The sequence below is a fragment of the Lichenostomus cassidix genome, chromosome 2, assembly GCF_008360975.1.
Source record: "Lichenostomus cassidix isolate B80296 chromosome 2, HeHo_3.0, whole genome shotgun sequence".
Taxonomy (NCBI): Eukaryota; Metazoa; Chordata; class Aves; order Passeriformes; family Meliphagidae; genus Lichenostomus; species Lichenostomus cassidix.
Window position 1 is genome coordinate 141,996,974 of NC_139482.1, and position 14,540 is coordinate 142,011,513.

Here is a 14,540-nt window from a genome sequence, read left to right on the forward strand (position 1 = left end):
ACTGAAGCAGAGTGATTCCAAAGCCTTTGGCAAATCTCTGCTAAAGCATCTATCTTAGAAAAGAGTTTCATGTTTTTTCCTGACTCCGTCTTTGACAGAAGCTCCCCTTTCTATGAGAAGCATTGAATCTACAGAGGTGGACAAAGAACATGATTTATGTAGAAGGTAATTTTCTCCAGTGGTGTTTGGCCAGAAAACATAAAGATGATAATGACTTTTTTTTTCCTTGGCATAGCCTTTGCAGATCTCTGTGTTTCTGCCTGTGGCTGAAGCAGCACTGTGCCATGAGTGAATGCCAGCACATGGTCTGTGATGCTCAGGTGCTGCCTGTGAGAGATGGGTACCCTTATCTGGTCTTTCAGGCTGCAGCTTGTGCAGCATCCTGGAGATGAGAGAGAGGCAGCTGAGGCTTCAGACACTCTCACCAAAGCTGTAGTTAGAGCTCAGGTCTCCCATTAGATTTACCACACATTTTCCTCCCTATTCTCTTTAGGTATTTGTCCTGATTTTGTACCAAATCTCCTTGCTACTTGAACTGAAGAATAAAGTATTATAACTTTGGCTTGGGGCAACTGTCCAAGGGATATATTGGGATACACTTGGTCTTTGAAAACAAAGACTTGAGTCTCCAGCCCTGTCAGTCCTTCTGGCTCCTGGAAGTTTTCCTTCCAATGGTTATTTCAAACCTCAGAGAAGAAGTTTATGTTTTTTTCAGAGCTATGATTAATACCATTTTTATGCTTCGTTGCAAAATGCCACACAATGAATGAGACCAGCAGGGTGGTGGTTTATGGGTGGGAGAAAAAGAAGGAGAAAATCAAACAAATGCTTTCAAATGCAGTTTTGGAAGAGTGATGTGTGTGTGCATGTTTTGTAATCTCCTGTGAACTGTGTGGTTGCGTTCCTATTAAAAGGAAGGGGTGAAAAAACGCTTAAACCTCATCTATGGAAAGAATGTCAGAAATAGTTGAGAAGCTGAATAATTGCAGTCTTTCTTGCGGGTTGGTGAGAGCAGAGGATTGCAATGCAGTTGGCTTTGCAATTACAGGATGGTTGAAGCTGGAAGGAACCTGTGCAGGTGGTACGTAGCTACAGCCATTGCCCAGGACCATGTCCAGATGGCTTTTGCAAATCTCCACAGAGGTGGACTCCACAATCTTCTTGAGCAAGCTTGGTCGCCCTCATGGTGAAATTAGGCATAGTGCATTGTATTTCAGCACATTGGCTATAGGTTCCTGCTCATTACTGTTGCAGTCTGGAAGGTTTGTGGGGGTGTGTGGTGTTGGGCCAGAGTGGCTTGAGCACGCAGGGAGCACAGGTCTGCAGCTGAACCTTGTGGCTCAGGCTCGGCAGTGCTGGGCTGGGATTTGGGAGGGTTGGGCTTGGCATAAGATGGCAGAAACTGCCCCTTCAGTGATGTGCAGGGAATCTTGCTCCTGATGGCCTGGTTGGGAGCTTGTGGTCCTTCTAATTTGGTTTCGAGGCTGTGCTTATAGCTGAGCCTCCAGCCAGCTCAGCTGTCTTTTACTTCCCTTCCCTTGACAACTGTGTCCCTGTTCCCAGCTGGGAAGTCACTTTGCCACAGGAATCTGGGACTCATTTATCAGCATTAAACGAGGCTAATTACACCTTTGAAGTGCTCAGCATCACTGGTGCTGCAGCATCAGATGTTTCCCTGGAAGACTCTGTTGGTGGAAACCCTGGGGGAAAGGGGCCAAGAGGTTTCTTGTGGCTGTGTGCCTAATGCGTCCCCACCCTGTGGACAAAGAGGATGCTAGTGCATGTGGGAGGTCACCTAACCCCCTATAGAGATATTGGGGTCAGCACAGATTTTCTTCCTGGTGGCTTCATGTACACCCCTCACACATGGGAAACAAGCAAAGCCTAAGACTATGCTCAGGATCTGGTTCCTCCACTTGGTGTCTTGTGTTTCCTCCTGTCTTCCATCCACGGAGAACAGTAGCCCTTGTTTGTTGCCCTGGGCACATTTTTTGTCTTATCTAAGCCATGTTCTTTTCATCCTGTTTTTGTTGCTGATAAGTGATGGGAATAGCAGCAATGAGATGATGGCTCCCAGTTAACACTCCCACTGTCCACAGACATGTCCCATAGAGCCCTTGTGCCAGTGACAGGGGTATTTTCTCATTAAAAATAGAGCACAGACAATGCCACTTCCCTAGGACTGTGATTTATCATTTAATAACAAGTGGTTACTCATTTCCTTCGGAAAACTTTCTGGAAGTGTTATTTTTCTTTCTCCATTTCCTTCCTTTTCTTTTAATTTCCTTCAAAACCCTGCATTATCCATCAGAGCCACTGTGTCTGTTAAATGAAGTGTTCCCTTTTTAAGTGGAAATCATAGTTATAATTTGAAGTTAATGAAAATAACAAATCTTAACAAATCTTAAAGCAGGGGCTTTTCTTTGTAAGTGCCTGCAGCCATGAAGTCTTAGTTCAGCCAAGGGAACTAGCAACAGAGAGCTGGGTAGGTAAGACTTGAAAAACTGTGATGCTGGGCCTAAATGGGGAATGGATGATCTGCTTGACCTGACTTTAAACAAAATTTCAGTTAACTTTAGAACTCCTGTTGTCTTGAGCTGCCAGCCCTTAGCTGTGATACCTCCTGTTGTGGCAAGTTCTCCTGAAGGATGGAGAGCTTGCAGAACTACTAGGCAATCTCATATCAAGTCTGGTATTGTAGTGACTTTACCAAAAAAGTGCTGAAAGCTGTAGAGTAGTTCTTGAGGAAGACTCAACAGCTCAGTAAACAAACTCGGGAAATGTGCTGAAGATGAAATCATTGTAAGTGGGTACTTAAGAAGCTAAAAGAAGTAGTTCTCTGTTGGATCAAGAAGGCATTTTCAGGGTCAGTAGCAGATTAGATGATAGACTTCAGAAGATAGAGAAGATGAAATGCAATCAGAGTACCTACAATGCAGTGCAGTACCTACATTGCAGGTACTTCAGGTGATAACATCTTTTACAGTTGCCTTAATGAGCTGCAAGGGTAGTTTAAAGACAAGAAGAATAAATTCAAGAAAGATGAGTACAAAGCAGTACTCTTGGAAAACAGATGCACATACCCAAAATTAGCAGTAACTCTCAAAATGATCAGGTTAACTACAGAAAGGGATCTGTGAGCTGCAGTGAATCACAAGCTGGTTGTGAATTGCAGTCAGATGCTGTTACAAGACGGGCAGATCTTGAATAGCCCAGAGAAAAATGGCAAAGGTAGTAATTCCATCTTTTCAGTCTTTGTTGTCCTATAAAACCCCGTTTGAAACACACCATCCAGTCTCAGCCACTCAGTTTTAAATATGAAAGCAGGCAGCTTGGGAAGATGAAGCTTCTGTTTGGGAAAATTTATTTATGAGGAATAGCTGGAAGATTTGCATACATTAAACCTAGGGCAAAAAACAACAGCCCACAACAGCCCAGGCCATGGTTTGATGGGATGCTGTCTTCAGCAGTAGTTTTGGGGCTAAGTATCTCTACCCTCTTGGTATTGACTGTGCTGCAGCTCATTGTGTGGTCAGTTGTGTTGCCACAACTTGTGTCCACACTGTGAGCTGGGACAAGTAACTTCTGTTAGTATAGAAGAAGCTGAAGTCTCCAGATTTATTTCAAAGTATGGCCACACAAGTTTTCCTGGACAACAGATGGTGTGCAGGAGGAAGGAGGGCAAGGAGAGGAACTGGAGATTGTGAGATTGAGACTTGAACGGAACACAGCAGATTTGAGACATCCAGGAAGGTGGCGTGAAGAGTGCAGCACACTATGTCTCTCCATGTCTGAAAACAGGACTAGACAAAAACTGCACACAGAGAATTGCTTCTCTGGGCACTGTCTTCCAGTGCATCATCTCCATCATGCCTGGTAGCAGTGGGGTAGGCTGGCATTTCTCAAAGTGCAGGTTCCAGCTCCTGGTGGTGGTGGTGAAGGAGAATGAGTGATGCTGGAGCTGACCCAAAATGCATTAGAAACCTCTTTGTTAGCAGCACAGCAGCCCTTCCCGGTGGTGGGGCATCTGTGATGTTCATCTCTGGGAGCTGCAGCTGAGTCCTGCTTGCTCTTGGCAGGGCTGTGCCAATGTTGCCTTGGAGAGCAGCACAAAGAGAAGCCAAGAGAGGGTTCAGGGCTTGGTGGCTGTTTGACTTCCCTCCTGGCCCAGCATTTCTGCAGTCCTTACATCCAGATTTTGTCATGGCTTCTGCTCCGTCAGTCTTGCTGAGGCTGAGTGTCTCAATGCCTCCTGATGTTCTGAATCCAAATTTCTGTCATTACTTTTGGTTTTTTGGCTCTTGGGAGCAGTTTGGTTGACCACAAATTGGTCACTCTGTGCTGTGATGTAAGCAGATGATTTCCTCCACTGCTGATGCTAAACCAAATACCCCTGCAAGTGCTGCCTGATAGGGATGTTACTGGATTGGTGTTTGCAGCTGATGGGAATGTGCTGGAGCTGTGCAAGCCTTGGTGATTCAAGCTGATACTTAGGTTTATGATGAAATGCTAAATGCCTGGTCTGTTCTGTCTGACCAGCTCTACCCCTAGGGAAAAAAGGGGGTTTACTGCAAGAAGAATGGATATTCCGGTATTGGTTGGTTGATAATGAGAACACTGAGCATCAAAGCTGAAACAGTGTGTTCTGGGTTTTGAAATCACTGGAGGATATAGAAGTGCCTTGAAGAGGAAGATCATAGATAGGCAGACCTACTGGATATGCCTGGTTGATTTTTTTGTAGGCTGCAGAGCTTTCCCCTGTGGTTTGCAGGCTTCCCTTGCCTTGCTGCATCCTTGCACAGCTCAAAGCACATTGTCTATGTCCGTGGTCTTGGAGGATATAGATACGAGCCTTGCTAGGAAGATCTAGGCTTCAGTTCCAGTCTTGTTGATGCTAAAATTCCCCTGGGGGAAAAAAAAAGCTTGCTATGCTTGCCTGTGACATGTTTGACACGCTGGTGCCGAATCTGACTTGTGTTGATCCAGGTTGCTTAAAAATCAAAAAAAGCATGATAATTTATCTTAAAAAGGTTACAGAAAAGTGAAGAAAACAAGTAGTTTGCTATTCACTGCCTTTTCAAGGCTGACAGGCTGGGGCTTACTCTGGGAAGAAGTCAAATCCCCTGGCAGTTCCATGTAATACACTAAGTGAAGGAGTGACAACCACATGAAGCTTGCTGGATGGCAGCCTGGTGGCAGGGCTGGTGTGGCAGGACTGCTGACAGTGGAGCTGCAGAGCTTGTCAGTAGGATCAGTCAAGTTGTAGTGGCATCTCAGGGATGTGTCTTTGGACACACAGAAAACCCATCTTCTGCAAAACATAGTGGGTGGTTTTGGTGGTGCTGATGGCTCCAAGGTGCATTCCTGAAACCCCAGAGTGCTGTACAGGTGACTCAACAGCATCAGCTCTAAATGAGGAGATGCAGAGTCTAGCAACCGCTGGACTTCAGAGGACAGTTTGGTAAAAGGGAGGACTGCAAAGATACTGGCTAAAAGGACTTTTAAAGTGTTTTTAAGGAAGACAAATTAATAACAACTAACTTCCTCTACAGAAGTCCCTTTTCAAGGAACAGATCTGTTACATTAATAACAGCAGTGAATGTAATTAAGTGTAAGGTTGAAATCTTGGCTTTGGTGACCTCACAGGACTAGTGCTTAATGCAAAGGTATCACGTCAGATCTTCTCTGTATACCTTTGTGTTTTAAGATGTCAGCATTTTTAGAAACATTCACAGCCGTTACGTGACAGACCAGTAAATTGAGCCGTGGGAGAGTTAGCCAGACCATAACAGGTCAACCCACCACAATGTTTTAGCAGGGCTCCTGCTGGCCTGTGCACTTTTCCTCTCTCTCCTTGGACTTGAAAAGCCATGGGGAAGAATCTGGTCATGCTTATTCCAGAGCAGACTCCTCATCTAATGGGCAGAGGGATGTGTTGGAAGAGGAATAGGGCATGAATATGGGTTCCTGGGTTTCCTTCTCACCTTGTCCTCCACCTGCACTGTGGATGGAGAAAAGCCATTCCGATTTGGCTGCTGACCAGTCCTGGCTGTGGCCGCAGTGGTGGTGGCGTGCATGAGCCTGAGGAAGTGTGTGCTTTGAGCCACCATGGCTGAGGAGCCCTCAAGCTCTCTGGGGGAATCTGGTCTTTAAAGGTGCTTCACTACAGGTGAAAGAGAGGGTCTTGTGTTAACCTCTGGAAGGTTCACACTGGGAGTGTCAAGGTGGAAGGGGCTGGCAGTGGTCCAGGCTGTGTGTTTCACAGCCTCCACCAGTGGGTACCACGTGGGTTTCTCCTGCTCATGTGGGGGAAGCATCTATCCTGTTTCATCACCACCTGTCTCAATTGTGCCTACCTGCTCCAAAAATTGTTCTTGGAAGCCAACCTGGAAGTATAGTCATGGCAGGAGGAGGAGGATGTAGGACCGAGTGGGACTTGGCTGATCCCCACAGGGGATGTTTAATGTTGTTTTTCCCTGGATGCATTTGTCCCAGGGCTGTCGGTACTGCAGGGTGTTCTGAGCAGGTGTTTGTGCCCAGGTGGGTCATCCATCCTCTCTGGTCAGTTTTCCTGCTCCTGTGAGAGCATTTCTCAGGCAGGCTCAGCACCTTGCCTGCATGGTACCTTCTGAGAGCTCTCTAGCATCATCCTGGGGTGAACACTGCTGTGTGCAGGGCTGCCACAGCTTTGCTTTCACCTGCTCATCTCCCAGCATGCCTGCTCACGGTGCTAAAAGCAGGGAACCTCAACAGCCACTGAACAGTGATGGAGCACACACAGCTCCCTACCCCAGCTCTTTTTCCCCATCATTGTCCCCCGTTCTCTGTTCACCTCACTCCAGCTCTGTGGCTGAGGGCTGCTGTGACCACAGTGAAGGCTTGCCCTGGCATCTTCCTGCTCCTCTCTTCCATCCTGCTTTTCCCTCCCTCTCCGGCTGCCGGGTTGCTCTAAGCAACTTTGGCTTCTGTCCCAGGAACAATCTCTCAACACACACAAACCAGGAAGGCTAAAATAACACTTTAAAATTGTTAAATAAATAGCGATGGAGCTCTGCTTAAATGGGAAACTCAGCTTAATTTGTTAGAGGCTTTTTGTCCTCCTTTGGACAGGGATTCGGCCGGGCGTGTGTGTGAAGCATTTCTTGTAGCTTGTAAGCTGCATCTCCTGGCCCCAAGTGGGCAGAGAGGGTTATGTGACTCTGAGTTACTAAACACTTACAGTAAAAGTGTAGTCATCCTGAACCTCAGCCAAAGAGCTGGAGGTTTTGTAAGGCTTTTTTTTTTTTTTTACGTTTTCCCCTCTCTCCCTGCAGGATGCTGCTGCGTCACTTGCATTCTTCACCCCGGCCCAGCAGTAACTCTTTCCAGACTAAACAGCAGCAGTCCAGGCATTTACATCCTGCCCCACTCCCTCTCCAAGAACTTTGTGCACAGGGCAAGTGCATCCCCTCTTCCTCAGCAAAGGAGCAGCTGCCAGCCACAGACAGAGGTGCCCATCTTTCTGAAACCTGAAAAACCCACATTTCTCTCTTGCACCTTCTCAAAACTGGAGCGAAAATAGAATAGCAGTTACTGCCACATGAGAGTGAGAATGGGAGGCTCTGGATAAGCATTTGTAAAATATCCAGGGAAAATGGATGCTGGCAGAGGCTCTGCTGAGTGGGAGTGGGTGTACCAAAATGTATGTGTCAAGATGAGAAATGCTTTTCTTGGGAAGGACACGGAGAACTGGCTGCTTCCCAGCACACAGCTCCCTCCTGGGGCTCATGCTGTGGGAGCTCTCTGCATTTTTTTTTTTTTAACACATGGACTATCCCCCATCCACTCTTCTCAGTAGAAACTAATCTGTGCTTTGGGAGAGAGTTGTTTCTTATTAACTCTCTGAATGGGGAAAAAATAACCTCCACTCCCAGTAGTGGGAATTGAACAAGTCAATATTTTACATTCCCTTCTCCAAACTCCAAAGTTGTTCCTGGAAGGATGAGTTGTGGGTCAGAGAGGGGCTGTGCCCTCCTGCCACACCTGCTGTGAGTCTGAATGCATGATGAGAGCAGAGTAAAACTGCAGTCATGGCCTGAGCAGGGATACCCAAAATTAACATCAAAAGGAAAGGAGGGAGTTGTCCAAATACAACCTGCAAACCTTTAATTCGGTGTGGCAGTGATACCCTGAGCCAGGTAATCTCCAGCATCAGTGTTGCTGCAGTGATGGAAGCAGCTGATTCTGTGGAAAGACGAAGGTTTGATGGAAGGTATAATAATCTATCTTAGATGTTTTAATTTTCCCTTTTCATCCCAAACGTAAGGTGCAGTTTCCTTCACTTTGAACGGGTCTTTTTATGTTCTTTTTTTATAATTGGGTAGAACAAAATCATGTTTCTTCAGTATATAAAATGAATCTGGCAGCCTGGTTTTGTACTTTAGCCTCCCAAAGAAACAAGCAAGCATAAAGCAAGAAGATACACTGCCTACTAAAATGTCCCACTTATTAAAAAACCCACAATAAAATCCTCTGTGAACATCCTGTTTCAACATTGCAATAAAACTCACTGGTCAATTAACGGTGGATCTCCTGTTCCCATGCAGAAAGGCATTTGTAGACTTAAGAGGTTGCTGTGGGAAAGGGGGAAAAATAAAATTAAAAAGATCCAGTCTTGGTCTTGCAAACAAAGGTTGCCTTGGATTGCAGTCACATGTTGCAGTTCAGCTGATCCCGCTCGTGCCAAAAGGGGAAAGCTTTCTAGTACTTGCCTGAGCCCCACAGAACTGGTTTAGGGAATTAATTAGAAGAAAATTACTGACCTTTTGTGTTTTTTGCCTATCTAGTTTCCTCTTAGATTCAACTGCCCTGCCTTGACTCACCAGGTCAGGGGAGCCAGGGGCAGCTGGGACAGGATACGTTGCCATTGTGTGAATTTAACTGTGATTTAAAATTACGCCACTGGCAAATGCTTTCTGGCTTTTCCCAGCTGGGGAAGAAGAAATCTCCAGGTACCCAAATCTGGGATAACATTGAGCTTTGTAAATCACACCTGGTGGCTGAGTTGCATCAGCAATATCGAGGCAGAAGCACCTGAAAGAACATTTAGGGGTTAATTGCAATCCCCCAGCACATCAGATGAGTTGATAAGCTGGTGTCGGTAGAAACCTCACCGTGCACATGTCTGCATTCAGTTTTGGCCAGGTCAGGCTCCATCCCTTGGGTGAATTCCTCTGCACCAGGGCAGGGTGTTCAGAAGACCTTCATACGGCTGGACATGGTGTGAAATCACACAGAATCCACTGCTTTGGCTTCACAGAGTTGATAGTTAGGTGTGCATTACATGGCTTTTTGGGGCAAAGCCAGCATAACAGGTTTCTCTCTCCTGCTGGGTGGTTTACTCAGGCCTTAGGGCTCACTTCTGATCTTTATAAGGTGTATCAGGTCCCTGGGTTTCAGAGGGTCAGAGGGTACTTCCACTGAAGGGTATGATCTCATCAGAGCCAGGTATTGAAAAGCTTCCCAGGGTTTTGTCACCTTACCGATGTGTGTGCTGTGTCTGGCTGTGCTTAGAGAACTGCTGGGCTGGCAGTCGCCAGGATCACCACTGCCTGGCTCAACCCAGGCTCTTGCTTCCTTGGTATCTTTAGTTATTGTGAGGAAAAAAATCCAGTACTTGTAAGACCCCCAGACCTGTTCCTTTTTAATAGGTTGTTGGTTATTTCCTTTTTTTTTTCTCTAAACCCAAAACATTATGGATTAAGGCTGCTGCATTAAAATTAATTAATTTAAAATCAAATATATATATATATATATATATACACAAAAATTTTAGTTTTACAGTGAAAGGGCATATATCTGTTTCTTGGGTGACATGGTATGAAACGCTTGCCCCTTCCCAAGTTTCCTGTGCTCCCTCATGGCATCACGTTCCTTCTTTGCAGCAGCCCATGGCAGAGATAAAAAGCTTTGGTGCATATTCCCTTCAGGCCAGTGCGGATTTCTCCTCAAAAACCTCAGTTCTGGCGACCGGTTTTATAAATGCCTAAAAAATGAGGCTTGTACCTTATCTCTTGAGAGATCGTTGATGGATCCATTTCTCAGAAAGATATTTTATTCAGTCCTTTAATGCCATGCCACTCCCTTCATTCAGATGCCTGGAGTCTTTTATCACGTCTCCTCTTACTCATTGCTTAGCCAGGTTGGGCATATTTAGTTCTTTTAATCTTTCCTGCAAGTCAGCTGTCTTTAATCATCCTTCTTGATGTCAGAACGTTTGATGCCCACTTCTACAGAAAATAAGCCTAGGTTTTTTTTTTGGTGTGCGTGTGAATTGCTTGGGAAATGTCTCCGGCCGCCTGCCCAGGCTCATGCCTGTGTTCCTCAAAAGCTCCCTCGAACGTCTCAGTGTGGATGCTGGGGAAAATTTGTGGCTCACCATGGACACCACCGGACTTGGCACCCTCTGGGGTTAATTAACATGTTTATTTGTTGGTTGTGGGCAGCAACACCCCCCCCCCCCAGATGTTCTCTGGGCTGTATTTCCAGGGAAAGATTTCTCTGGGTGTCTGCAGAAGGGTGCAGGTGCTGATGGTGTTTATGGAAAACTGACCCAGAAAGGTTACTGTAACCTGCATTTCCTTCCTGTACCTGCCAGCAGCAAGGAGAGAGAGGTTTAATTTGCTCCTACGATCTCAGAAGCAAAGCCTGGTGGTAACTATTTTTAGGTGCCTGTGCTGCAGGTCGGGGTGATGCTTCTGGATGCTGACAGGGATGGTGACCCTTTCCTGCTGCAGGTATTGATGCTGTCTCTCCTGAGTAGTTCACCTATTTTGCACCCAAAAAGAGTCATTCACAGCTTCTTAAATCAGCTTGAAATGAGGATTGCTGCTATCTGGTACCAGGCTGAGCACTGCATCCCTTCAGGGCAGGATCTTCAAACTCACTGTCTGAAGCTGATGTGTGGTGTCCAGAATTTCCCCCCCACACCTCCTGGATACCTGTTTTTTCAGTTGGAGCTGTTTCCTAAAGCCTGACTCAGTCATTTTCTTAAAACAGGCAAGCTCAGATGCTGACTGGAAGGGGTTAAGGCACAGATCTCCAGGTTTGCTGGGTCTGGGCCATTGCTGTGCAGCTAGGGGTGGCTTCCCTGACATGGACTTTGAATTACAGAGCACTTGGCAGGGAGCTAAAGAAGGCCAGAAGCAGCCTTGTCCCTCCCCCACCTCCCATTATGAGGGAATGCTTCTCATACTCTCCCAAATTTAGCAGTGCAAATGTGGCTGGGTTAAGTAGGCTGAGTGATGAGGCGATTTTGATGGTAATAAAGGTCCCTTCCCTGCTCTGCCTCCTCTCACTGCCAGCAGCCTGTGCATAGAAAGCTGTTTGATACATGGCTGTGTGATTTATGGCTGTGCCAAAACGGGCTCTGTGGCCTGAGAAGGAGAGGATGGGAACCTGGATGGTGGAAGAAACAGCCTGCAAGGACCACCACCCAGCAGAGTGCTGAGAACCTCAACAACAGCCTGATGTCCACCTGGCTGTCCTGTGTGACCCTCGGGCTGTAATGTGGGGCTGTCAGGAATTTCTGGAGGTCACCACGAGGAAAAGCCCACATCCTGTCCATGATAATACTTGGATGCTCTGGGTCATGGAGCAGGAGTCTGCTGCCTCCATCCCTTTTCCTCACAGCCCTTGACTGCCCACGCTCCCTGGAACTCCTGTCTGTGTTTCCTCCCATTACTTCTTAGGAGTGTTTGAGGGATTGCTTTACAGCTGGCAGTGAACATCTCAGGAGGACCTCGACATGCTCATTTTTATGCCACAATGCTGGGTCATCGTGGGTGTCCAGCATGGGGACAGGCTGTAGGGCTCCATCACTGATGCTTGAACTTTGGTGGCTGCAAAGGAACGTGCTGCTGCTTCAGCCACTCTCATGGGGCCCTGTCCCTTCCCCAGTTTATATGTGTGTATGTATATATGCATAAATTTAAATAGGTAATATATATTAAATAGATACATAAATATTTAAGTAGTTATATAAGGTTCAATTTATATATAACTGCTTTCCAGTGCAGCCTTGTGTTGAAAAATTAGGGAAATTGAAGTTTTTTGGTTGGAGGGAGGGGACAAGATTGGCTTGCTGACATTTCTTTTGTTGTAATGTCATATAGGTCTTGGTTGACTGCAAAAAGGAGAAAGGAGGAGTGTGTCAAAGGGAGGTCAGATCCTGCCAGGGTTTCCTGGGAAATGAGGTGAGTGGTGATGTCTTTCACCAGGAAAGCCCTCCTGGTTTTCCCTGCACCCTTTGGGTGAGACCTTTTCTGTTGATACTCCAGGTTCCATTTTTTATATGGGTTTCCCTGTATTTTGCTTCTTGATGGGAGGATTGCAGACTGCTGTTGTGCTTGGGAGTCGCAGAAGGGCTGCAGACTGTCTGGAATATGTTGAGGTTTGTGCATCATACAGACCTTGTTTCTGGCTCTATTTGGGCTTCACAGCCAGGGACTTTACTCCTCTGGGTTTAGAGAACTCTGCTGCAATCACCTGCTACTGATCCAGTCTCCCCCAGCCTTCTTTTACAGTCACTGGAGGGAAGTGGGTATTTTTAGGAAGTGCCTGACCCTGACCTGCTGAAGGCATCTGAATGGATTGAATCATTCCCTACAATACCTGTTTCTGGGGCAGCTTGTTTGGATGTAGGGTCTGTGAGGCATGTGTAATGTCTGTACCCTGTGCAGGAGGAGTGGAGTTCAGGGTGCTTGCCTGTGGTTTGGGGTATCCGAAGGCACTGCATGAAAGCTTGGCCTCTCCTAAGCTGCCCTTAAATTTTCTTCAAGGTTTGGACACAGCTTGAATCTGTGAGCCACTTGTCTGAGCCTGCTCTCGGCGTTTATACACCCTGACTGGCAGCATATGTACATTCCTGAAGGATAGGGTATGATTGCTGAGGAGGTTTCAGTCCAACTGGGTCATCTCACACTGGCTGTTGCATCCCCAGTGAGAATCAGCAAGATGATTCCAGCCTCAGGAGTTTATTCCAGCCCCAGAAGCCACTGCACTAAGAGCCAGTGAGGCTGCTTGGGCTGCACTGTAACCTCCTGGGAACCAGCCCTGGAGCTGCTCTCTCTTTGGCTCTTTGAGTGATGTGGCTTGTGGCTTTTCAGCCACAGGAAGGCTTGGAACAATGCTTGCCATCTCCCCATGGGAGCCTGACACCTGTAGAGGGAGCATCCACAACCTGGTGCCTTGGCTAAGGTGCAGCATCCCCCAGGTGTGGTTCTGTGAAGAGCTGGGACCTGCCTGTCAGGTCTGTGTTGAATAGAATCTCCATCCAGAGCTTTTGTGCAGATCACTGCATCTCCCAAACAGGGGAATTCCCCCCCCAGATACCTGCCTGACTTTGCTAGGCTACCTCCTCTGCTTCCCCTCCTAGTTCTTTGAGGGATGAAAAGGTTGTTTTCTGCTTGTGTTTGCAGAGTGCTCAGCCTATGCTGGCTAGTCCCTACTACATTGAGGATAAATACCCACACTGGTTGAAATTCAGATGTACAAGGTGTTGTACCTAAAAAGAGGTAACTCTGGAAGATTTTTGGTATTGTTATACTTCTACTGATGTCCTCGATATGTCCTCTGGGGGCAATATGTTCAGAAAAAGGGATTGATTTTGATAGTCCATTGTAAAGATTGTCACCTTTAAGTCAAGGAACAAATATAATTTGCTGTAGTACATCACTCTTGTTTAGTTTTAAGTGGGCAAAGGGAATGTGTGTGTGTGTGTTATTCTTTATTTAGTGTTTGCTCTGGAATTTACCGTCAGCATTTCTGTATTACTAATAATGGGAGTGTTTTCATTTTCACCCTGGAGAGAGGAATCTTGCCTTTTTATAGTACGGGGAACACTGTCGCAGTGAAATGATGTGATCATTGCCCTTTGGCTGAGCCTGACATGTGCATCTCCCGCCTTCCATCTGCCTTGGGGACCAGAAGATGTTGCAGGGACTCACAGTGCCCTTGTATTTGATGCTTGCCTCTGCCACTGGCCTTTTGGCTCTGAATCTGTGCCTGGGTTCTCCCTCCAGAGAGCAGGAATAAACTGATTCTTTGGAGTTGCTGTGAGAATTAAAGTTAAGGATGAGCAATTTAACAGGAGATCCAAGGGCTGTGTCTAAGAAGGGGGTATGCTTTTTGCAGTATCAGTGGTTCCCACGGAACAGCCTCATTTTTACTTGGCTGCTGGACGTCTCTCTGGGTTTTTCACAATTTAGTCCAGTCCATCTGGCTTTCTTTCTCTATCGCTCCTTTTTTTTTTTTTTTTTGAAGCATTTTTGTGCTGGGCTGACACCGTGGACATCAGCAAGAGTATTCAGGGCTCATAGATGTGAAGCCAGCAAGCCTGTGGCTTGGTGTGAGGCTCTCTGCTTTGAGTTTGGGATTTCCTTGAGCTGGGATGCTTTGGGATTCTAAGAATGTCGTCATCTCTATCTTGACCAAGATAAAATGAGCAGCCTGGCTGAAGTGAGGAGGGTTTTGCAAGCCTCAGTGACACCAGTTAAGTACTC

General features: G+C 46.5%; 2 long non-coding RNA genes across 2 annotated transcripts in view; one reads left to right on the plus strand and one right to left on the minus strand.

Annotated features, from left to right (window-relative positions):
* The window catches only part of LOC146442419 (uncharacterized), a 125,116-nt gene that overhangs the window by 46,865 nt on the left and 63,711 nt on the right, over nt 1–14,540 (plus strand). The window contains exon 3 of the long non-coding RNA XR_014850257.1: nt 12,153–12,233. This is a non-coding gene — a long non-coding RNA (uncharacterized LOC146442419). The remainder of the gene's footprint in view (nt 1–12,152; nt 12,234–14,540) is intronic.
* LOC146442420 (uncharacterized) lies at nt 6,822–8,944 on the minus strand. The gene is made up of 3 exons (XR_014849597.1): nt 8,802–8,944; nt 8,550–8,612; nt 6,822–8,223 (listed from the first exon to the last, which is right to left on the minus strand). It is a non-coding gene; the product is annotated as an uncharacterized LOC146442420 (long non-coding RNA).